Source organism: Canis lupus, chromosome 20 (assembly GCF_003254725.2).
Source record: "Canis lupus dingo isolate Sandy chromosome 20, ASM325472v2, whole genome shotgun sequence".
Classification (NCBI taxonomy): Eukaryota; Metazoa; Chordata; class Mammalia; order Carnivora; family Canidae; genus Canis; species Canis lupus.
The window spans coordinates 6,913,911-6,923,430 of record NC_064262.1 but is presented as its reverse complement, the minus strand read 5'-3'; the positions used below and the strand labels follow the sequence as shown (position 1 = coordinate 6,923,430).

At 44.0% G+C, this 9,520-nt stretch overlaps 1 pseudogene; it reads right to left on the bottom strand.

The window, feature by feature from the left end:
- Window positions 1-7,725: 7,725 nt before the first annotated feature.
- On the bottom strand, window positions 7,726-8,109 carry LOC112662980 (copper transport protein ATOX1-like; annotated as a pseudogene).
- Window positions 8,110-9,520: the final 1,411 nt, after the last annotated feature.

Below are 9,520 nucleotides of genomic sequence, written 5' to 3'. Positions count from 1 at the left end.
GCTTGTTTTCTTCCCTCTAATGTAAGCAATTGCCTACTTTTCTCCCCAAAGCCAGGAGGCCTTTTCTCTGCCTTTTCTGACAACCCAACAATGAGAATAACATTCCAAAATACACTCAAGGAGTTCCCTCCCTGGTGGCACCTATAATCCTGAGCTCTACTTGAGCTCAACCACCCATCGAATTAGGAGCTTCTTTTTCTACTCTTTATTCATACTTCATTGTAAATAGTTGTATTTTTCATTTTCAGCATTTTCTTCTCTTTCATATCCATTTTCTCATTTCTTCCCATTTTTATTTTTTAGTGTTTTGTCCTTTTATAAAAAAAAAACAGATACTGTTTCTTCCTCTATCCCTTAGAGGACTATAAACATAATCATCTTAAAGTCATCTTCAGGTTGCTTCATTATTTCCTTTTTACCTGGAATGAATTTGTCTCTTGGTTGTTGGTTCTGTTTGGTTGTTTGTTTTAGCATTGATTTTCCTTTTTTCTTCTTTCTTTCTTTCTTTTTTATTTTTTAAAAGATTTTATTTATTTATTCATGAGAGAGAGAGAGAGAGAGAAAGAGAGAGGCACAGACACAGGCAGAGGGAGAAGCAGGCTCCATGTAGGGAGCCCAACGTGGGACTCCCAGGTCTCCAGGATCAGGCCCTGGGCTGAAGGTGGCGCTAAACTGGTGAGCCACCCAGGCGCCCTTAAATAAACCTTTTTTTTTTTTTTTTAAAGATTTTATTTATTTATTCATGAGAGCAAGAGAGGCAGAGACACAGGCAGAGGGAGAAGCAGGCTCCATGCAAGGAGCCTGACGCGGGACTCGATCCTGGGTCTCCAGGATCAGGCCCTTGGGCTGAAGGGTAGGGCTAAACCACTGAGCCACCCAGGGATCCCTTAAATAAATCTTTTAAAGTAATCTCTACACCCAATGTGGGGCTTGAACTTACAACCCTGAGATCAAGAGTTGCATGCTCTACCAACTGAGCCAGCCAGGTGCCCCAGCATCAATTTTTTTTATAGACTTGGGTAATGTTGGTTTGCACATTCATTTTAAGAGTGTGTTTTCTCTCTTGACCACCCCATGGTCCCTGTTGCACTCTTTCCCTGCCCAGCAGTTTCCAGTTGCCAGAGTCTGGCCTTTCACCTTGCTGAGTGTCCTTGTCATTTCTGTTGCTACACAAAAGCCCAATCCCTGGTCATCTCTGCCTGCTTCCCCATCCAGAGCCTGGAAGGCCTATTTATTACACTGGTCTGTCTTCCATTTTTGCTCCACAGAGATTTTTTTTTTAAAGATTTTATTTATTTATTCATGATAATCGCACACACAGAGAGAGAGAGAGAGATAGAGAGGCAGAGACACGGGCAGAGGGAGAAGCAGGCTCCATGCTGGGAGCCCATCGTGGGATCCGATCCCAGGTCTCCAGGATCACGCCCCGGGCCAAAGGCAGGCGCTAAACCGCTGCACCACCCAGGGATCCCTCCACAGAGATTTTTATTGTAATTTTTTAGTGTGGCTATGTTTTCCTCCCTCTCTTTTCATACTTTATCTATCATTTCATATATTTGGAGCAGATGAAAGCCTCAAAGCATGACCTTATGAGATCATCTTGACCAGAGGCTTCCCAGATCTTCTGCACATACCTATCTTAGCCCATTTGTTATATGGTATTATAATTGTTTCCATGGCTGACTCCATCACCTACCTAAAGTGATAGATAGTTCAAGTGGCAGAGCCAGGACTTGAACCTCAGTCTATATACTCAAAGGCCTCTTGTCTAGAACACTAAGGAATACAGCCCCACTAATCCCCCTATCCCCAGGGCCTTGCACAAAGTCTAGCACAAAGTAAGTGCTTAGTTAGTGTTTATCGAATCACTTCACCTTTAGGCTTCCATTGCTGTCTTCTAGATATATCATAATCTTACTTTGCGGGATGCCTGGGTGGCTCAGTGATTGAGCGCCTGCCTTCGACCCAGGGCATGATCCTGGAGTCCCAGGATCAAGTCCCACATCGGCCTACCTGCAGGGAGCCTGCCTCTCCCTTTGCCTGTCTCTGCCTTTCTTTCTGTGTCTCTCATGAATAAATAAGTAAAATCTTTTTATTTTATTTTATTTTATTTATTTATTCATGAGAGACACAGGGAGAGAGAGAGAAAGAGGCAGAGACGCAGGCAGAGGGAAAAGCAGGCTCCATGCAGGGAGCCCGATGTGGGACTCGATCCCGGAACTCCAGGATCAGACCCTGGACCAGAGGCAGGTGCTAAACCACTGAGCCACCCAGGCTGCCTTAAATAAGTAAAATCTTAAAAAAAAAAAAAAAGGAATCTTACTTTGCTTTCTACTTGCCCCCCATCATGCTAATGTAGTGCACCCTTCTTTTTGGATATGTAAGGCCAAGAATACCTACTTCTTGCCTATACTGCCCTTCGTGTACCCATGCCAAACTCATAATCAGAACTCTCCCTTATCTCCCAGGCCTTGCTGCATGATTCCTTACCTAGCACTTCAGGCATGCACTATTTTTTTTAAACATTTTTTTAAAGATTTATTTATTTATGATAGACATAGAGACAGAGAGAGGCAGAGACACAGGAGGAGGGAGAAGCAGGCCCATGCCGGGAGCCTGATGTGAGACTCGATCCCGGGACTCCAAGATTGAGCCCTGGGCCAAAGGCAGACGCTAAACCGCTGAGCCACCCAGGGATCCCCTAGGCATGCACTATTATTTGATGAGCATTTGCCTTCTGATGTGGACACAAATTTCTCTTTTATGAATCAAAGATCTTAAAGTTCTTGAAAGACAAAACAGGGAAAAATTGGTAAATTAGACTCCTCCAGTGGTGTTCTTCTTTTCTTTTGGAATTTTTACTTCCTGCTCTAATTTTGGCCTAAAATGCGTAACACTATAATTCAAAATAATAATACAATGCTGTGATCCTGGGTTATCTGTAAACAGCCCACAACTGAGAATGTTCTCTATAATTTCCTATAATGTTACCTTATATTTGAATACAATTCAATTTATCTTAGATAATTTCATACCAAACCCATGAGGTATGTATTACTATTCATTTCTTACAGATAAGGAAAGTGAAGCACAGAGAGTTTAAGTGACTTGACTGAAGTCACAGTGGGTATCAGAACTCCAGATCTTTTCATTTCTAATCTTTGTATTGCCTAGTACATTAGCCATATTTCTACTGTTCTACTGTTTTTCTAAAACTATACAAGTGCCAGAAAGATGAAGATGATCTTCATTATCATTTTTGTTTTAATATTATCTCCTACTGATAAGATAAAACATTCATAGAATCACTGATTTTTTATTTTTTTATTTTTTTTAAAGATTTTATTTATTTATTGATGACAGACACAGAGAGAGAGAAAGAGAGGCAAAGACACAGGCAGAGGGAGAAGCAGGCTCCATGCAGGGAGCGCGACGTGGGACTCGATCCTGGGTCTCCAGGATCACACCCTGGGCTGAAAGCAGGCACTACACTGCTGAGCCACCAGGGCTGCCCTGATTTTTTATATATTACAGATCTCTCTGGGTTTTTTTCTGTGGGTTTTGTTGTTGTTTGTTTGTTACATTTCATAGGTACAGTACCAGGTGTGCCTGAGGACAGGGATTGTTTTGCCTCCTCTGTGCTCGGTGAGGGGTCAGGCCCTGACGCACGTTTGCAGAGATGTTCTGCACAGTTATCCCAAAGGTCACACAATCTTACACAACCTTAAAGCTCAGGTTTCCCAGGCAGGTGCCGATGTCACACAATCTTACACTTTTCAATAAAGAGTAAATGTATAACCAAATTTGATTTAAGTCATATACAAACCTTGTCATATACAAGACACCACATATCACACACATTTCTAAAAAAATAAGTTTTTTTTAGAATACGTATCTTGAGTTTTAGCAAGGAAAATACTGTCAGATTGTCAGATCACGATTTGTATGAAATGCTTCGTGACTCAACCACCAGCTGACCTCAGGACACAAACCTTAGCTGGCCTCACCCCTCCTGTGTTTTTTCCCACACTGTTTTTGGCTTTCATTAAAAATAATATTAGCTTGAGCCTCCAATGTAACCAGGTCTTTGTTCTCGTCTTCCTATTGATCCTCTAGCAGAACAGTGACAATAGAAGCCTTTTCTCCAGCTCTGGTGAAATACAAGCCCATTATCAAGTGAGCCCAAGAACCTACTGGGCTTAGAGCTCTAACCACCAGCTCCAGTCACCTACAAAAATATACGTCAGGAACAACAGCGCATAAATCGCCATGCTTGGTATTATCGTCATCATAATAACTATCTTGTATTGAGAGCCCTTACAATGGGGCATGGGCAGGTACTCTACTGAGCCTTTTACATGAATGAGTTATTCCTGTAATTTTAATTTTCACAACAAGTCTATGGAGTAGATACTACAATTTTCTTTTTATAGAAAATGAAATTGAAATTCAAAGAAGTTAAACACTTATCCAAAGCCACAGAGCTAGCTACAAGATGTAAAGACAAGATTCAAAACCAAGTTACTTCTTGTTTTGAATCTTCCTAATATTCCACATTAAATATTAAGCATTTAACACACACACACACAGAGAAATAAATGAGTTGAGTTGCAGGTCACTATTTGATAAGATCATATTGGGTAGCCATTTTTGGGGGTAGCCATTCAAATATTCATTAATGATTTTAGTTTTTTTTTTTTATTTTTTGGGGACAATAAATATTTTTGTTGCATCCAACACTTTGGTCAACTTTTGAAAAAGTCATAGTAAAGGTTTAGGAGCTAGGTCTACGGTTTCTAAGAAGCAAAAGATGCCATCAAATAGCAATATCATTTAAGGAACATGGACATGATGTTCTGGGAAATTCTTTTTTGGGGGGGTATTCTTATTTGGGGAGGAGAGAAATAGAAAAGAGGAGGAGTACGGTTTTAAATTAAAGTTTTAATTTTTAGATCATCGTAGATTCACATGCAATTGTAATAAATAATAGAGATCCCATGTACTGTTTACTCAGTTTCTCCCAGTGGTAACATCTTGCAAAACTGTAGAACAATTTCCCAACCTGGAAGTTAAACTGATAGAATTCACCAATTTTAGCTGTTACTTGTTGCAGAATACTTGAAGAACAACAACACTGTATAATCCACTACCATAAAATTAACCTATTTAAAATATACAGTTCAATGGTGTTAGTGTATTCACAGAGTTGTACAACCATCACCAGTGTCTAATTTCATAACATTTTTATCAACCCAAGAGGCAACTCCCTACCCATTAGCAGTTATTGCTCATCGCCTCCCCCACTCTCATCCCCACTAAACCCAGCCCACCATTAATCTATTTTCTGCCTCTATGGATTTGTCTATTCCAGACATTTTACGTAAACACGATTTTATAATACATGGCACTGGGGGAATCCCTGGGAGGCTCAGTGGTTTAGTGCCTGTCTTCAGCCCAGGGCGTGATCCTGGAGTCCCGGGATCGAGTCCCACATCAGGCTCCCTGCATGGAGCCTGCTTCTCCCTCTGCCTGTGTCTCTGCCTCTCTCTCTCTCTCTCTCTGTGTCTCTCCTGAATAAATGAATAAAATCTTAAAAAAATATATATATATATATATATGATACATGGCATTTTGTGACTGGCTTCTCTCTCACTTAGCGTAATGTCTTCAATATTCATGCATCTTGTAGCATGTGTCAGAATTTCATTCCTTTTTAAGGTTGAATAATATTTCTTTTTAAAAAGATTTTATTTATTCTTTTAAAAAATATTTTATTTATTTATTCATGAGACACACAAAGAGAGAGGCAGAGACACAGGCAGAGGGAGAAGCAGGCTCCATGCAGGGAGCCCGACGGTAGAACTCGATCCCGGGTCTCCAGGATCACAACCTGGGCTGAAGTTGGCGCTAAACTGCTGAGCCACCTGGGCTGACCTTATTTATTTATTCTTGAGAGACACACAGAGGAGGCAGAGACACAGGCAGAGGGAAAAGCGGGCTCCCTGTAGGGAACCTGATGCAGGACTCCATCCCCTGGACTGGGGATCAGGACCTGAGCCAAAGGCAGACGCTCAACCACTGAGCCACCCAGGCGTCTCGAGGTTAAATAGTATTTCATTGTATGCACTATGCCACATTTTATTTATTCATTTATCAGTCAGTGGACATTTTCATTGTTTGTACATTTTTCCTATTATTTTCCATGTTTTTGTGAGGATGCATGATTTCATTCCTCTTGAGGATATGCTTGGGAGTGGAATCGCTGGGTCACTTGGTAACTATGGACCTGTCAAATGGTTTTCTACAGCATCTGTACCGTGTTGCATTCCCACCAGCCGTGTACAAGATTCCAATTACTACACATCCTCACTGACATTTGTTATTGCCTGCCTTTTTTTATTAAAGCCATACTGGTGGGCATAAAGTGGGATCTCATTGTAGTTTTGATTTGCATTGCCCGAATGGTTAATGATGTTAACCATCTTTTCATGTGCTTATTGGCCATTTGCCTATCTTTGGATGAAGACAGACTTCTTTTAAAAGTCCTAAATGTACTTGATGAATAAAGTAAATATGCCAATGTATTAACTGCATTTTGATGTTAGAATAGAAAGGAAAAAATACATGTATTTTATCTATTTACACACTCACTCAGTAAGACATTTTCTGGGCATCTATGATATTTCACCTACCAGGAAGTATGGAGATGAGAAGAAACCAGATAGTTAGTCAATCATGAGAAGTGGCGTAGATAAGACATTACAGTCAGGTTCCTGGTGCTTCTATAAAGGTCTGTTTCTGACTTACTTGTAACATCCAGATGATTCATCTTTGTTCCTGTCGAAGGCAGAAAGGCACTGAGACAACGTCCCTGATCTCTAAGTAGTTCATTGTCTAGTGGTGGAGACAAACACATAAACACATCATGCAATCCCGTTTGGTCAATACAATGGCACACACCTATCCAAAGAGCTATGGGAGCATTGAGGAAGGAGCAATTAATTCTGCTGGGCATGCAGGAAGGGAGTACAGGGGAGGTGATATTTGAATTTGGTCTTAAAGGATGTTTAGAGGTTTGGCAGATAGAGAAAGTGGGAGGGCATTCTAGGCATCAGGCACACCATGGACAAAGGTGTAACTGTTGATGTCAAAGTTCTGCAACAGCAGAGGTGAAGGGTGCATAGGAGGGATGGAAGGGAATGTGAGCAGGTTGGGTAGAGCTATGCCAAGGAGTTCTGTTTACAGACTGTTGATTTTGAGTTTTTTTGTTTCGTTTAAAGATTTTTTTATTTATTCATGAGAGACACACAGAAAGAGGCAGAGACACAGGCAGAGAGAGAAGCAGGCTCCATGCAGGGAACCCAATGCAGGACTCAATCCCAGGACCTCAGGTTCATGCCCTGAACCAAAGGCAGATGTTCAATCACGGAGCCACCCAAGTGCCCCTTGTTTTTGCTTTGAAGAATGGTGTGATTGCATCTGAGGCTTGAGAGATCATGCTGGGGGCAGCCAGGTAGAGGAATTAAGAGGTTTGCAAACTCTGTAAAGGACCAAATAGCAAATATTTTGGTCTTGCCAATACACGATCTTTGTCACAATGTCTCACGTTGGCTCTTGTAGTGTGAAAACAGCCATAGACAATACACAAATTTATAAGCCTGGCTGTGTCCTAATACAATTTTATTTATTTATTTATTTAATTATTTATTTATTTATTTATCCAGCAAAAGTGGTTCGACTTTATTACAGGGAAGCTAGGGAGGAGTGGGGCAAGTGAGGGTCTCTGTCAGGAACTGCCATCGCTAAGCAGGACTGCCAGGCCCCAGGTCTGTCTGGAAGGCAGGAGAGGATCAGCGTCCTGCTCCCTTTGGTCCATCATGGGCTCAGGGGTCCAGGCCCTCACTACTTGGGGCCGAAGTAGGAAACGGCCTTTCCTGTTTTCTCCAGGGTCTCCAGCAGAATGTCCACGCTGTGCTCAGAGTTGATGCAGACCTTCTTCTTGGGCAGGTCAATGTCAAACTCAACTCCTCCCGGTTTGTTGGGCACCCGACTGACCGCGTTAGAGCATCCTTCACAGGTCACATCCACAGAGAACTCGTGCTATGGCATGACTGTGGATGGCGGGTGCTGGTGGTGGTGGTGGCGGCCTACAGTTTTATTTATAAAACCAGGTGGAATGGATGTGTGTGTGGGGGGGTTGCAGGCTGTGGTTTAGTGGCTCTTAGATTAGACCATGGGAAGAATGAAAACAGGTGGACCCCCAACTATCCAAAAAATTCTCTCATTAGTGGTGAGAATCAAAATAGAACAAAGGAAGTGGGACTTTTAACTGACAAAGAGGGTATCTTTGGACTTCAAGAGGAGCCGGGTCTTCAACATGGGTTGGGATGGAAAGTGGAACTCCGCTTCCCACCCACCAGCCAGCTCACATCTTCCATTCAGGCCACTGGAATTCTCTGCAGGTCCTTGTGTCAGCAAGGTTGGAGAGACAGAGTCTACACTAGCAATAATCCTGCCAAGGAACCCACAGCCCAGGCAAGGAGAAGCCTGGGTAATAACGTGGAAAGGCTTGCCAAAGCACCATTTGGCCTGAGACAGGAAGGCTTGATTCCGGTTAATTTAGGTAAAAACAAAGTAATTTAAGTAAAGAAGAATGTGTTGGGGGCTCGTTCTAGAACTTAGAAGCGGGATGAGCAGTGCCCCTGGGCTGGAGCCAGGAGCTGCAGAGTGAGGGCAAGTGTCTCCCGATCTCTCAGGGTCTGCTGCAGGCTTTGCAGAGCAGTTTTCTCACCGCCGTGTGCAGATGACTGAACAGTCAGCACGGGGGAGAGGCCGGAGGGGGTCTATGAGTGGCCCTATAAAGATACGCAGGCTTGCCAACAGCCCTCTAAAAAGTTTTGCCTGCTGACAGAAACTGTCAAGCGTCTTTGCTCTTGGCCAGGATTGTGTCAACCCGAGGTAGGAACGCTGGTTGTCGCACACTAATCAGCCACTCTGATTGGCGGCTGGTGACATAATAGAAGTTCGCGGGCGGCTGGGCGGGCCAGGCCCTGAGGCCCGGAGCGGGGAGGTGGGGCACTGGGTGCCGCGGTCCGGACGGGGTGGGAGGGCGAAGGCGGCCGCAGGGGGCCCAGGCGGCAGGAACCTCACACAGCTCTCTCTCTCTTTTTAAATTATTTATTTATGATAGTCACACACACACACAGAGACAGAGACACAGGCAGAGGGAGAGAAGCAGGCTCCATGCACCGGGAGCCCGACGTGGGACTCGATCCCGGGTCTCCAGGATCGCGCCCCGGGCCATAGGCAGGCGCCAAACCGCTGCGCCACCCGGGGATCCCACATCTCTTAAGCCGTTGAGCCGTTTGAAATAGTAAAGAGCCTTCAAGGCCGTGAAACCCACGCGTGGCCCCAAGGGGCAGCTGGTTCCTCTGGGCTCCCTCGGGCCCCGCGCACCAGGCCCCCCGCCCGCCCCCGCCGCGCCCTCCCCGGGCCTCCCTGCCCCGCCGCCCCACACCCG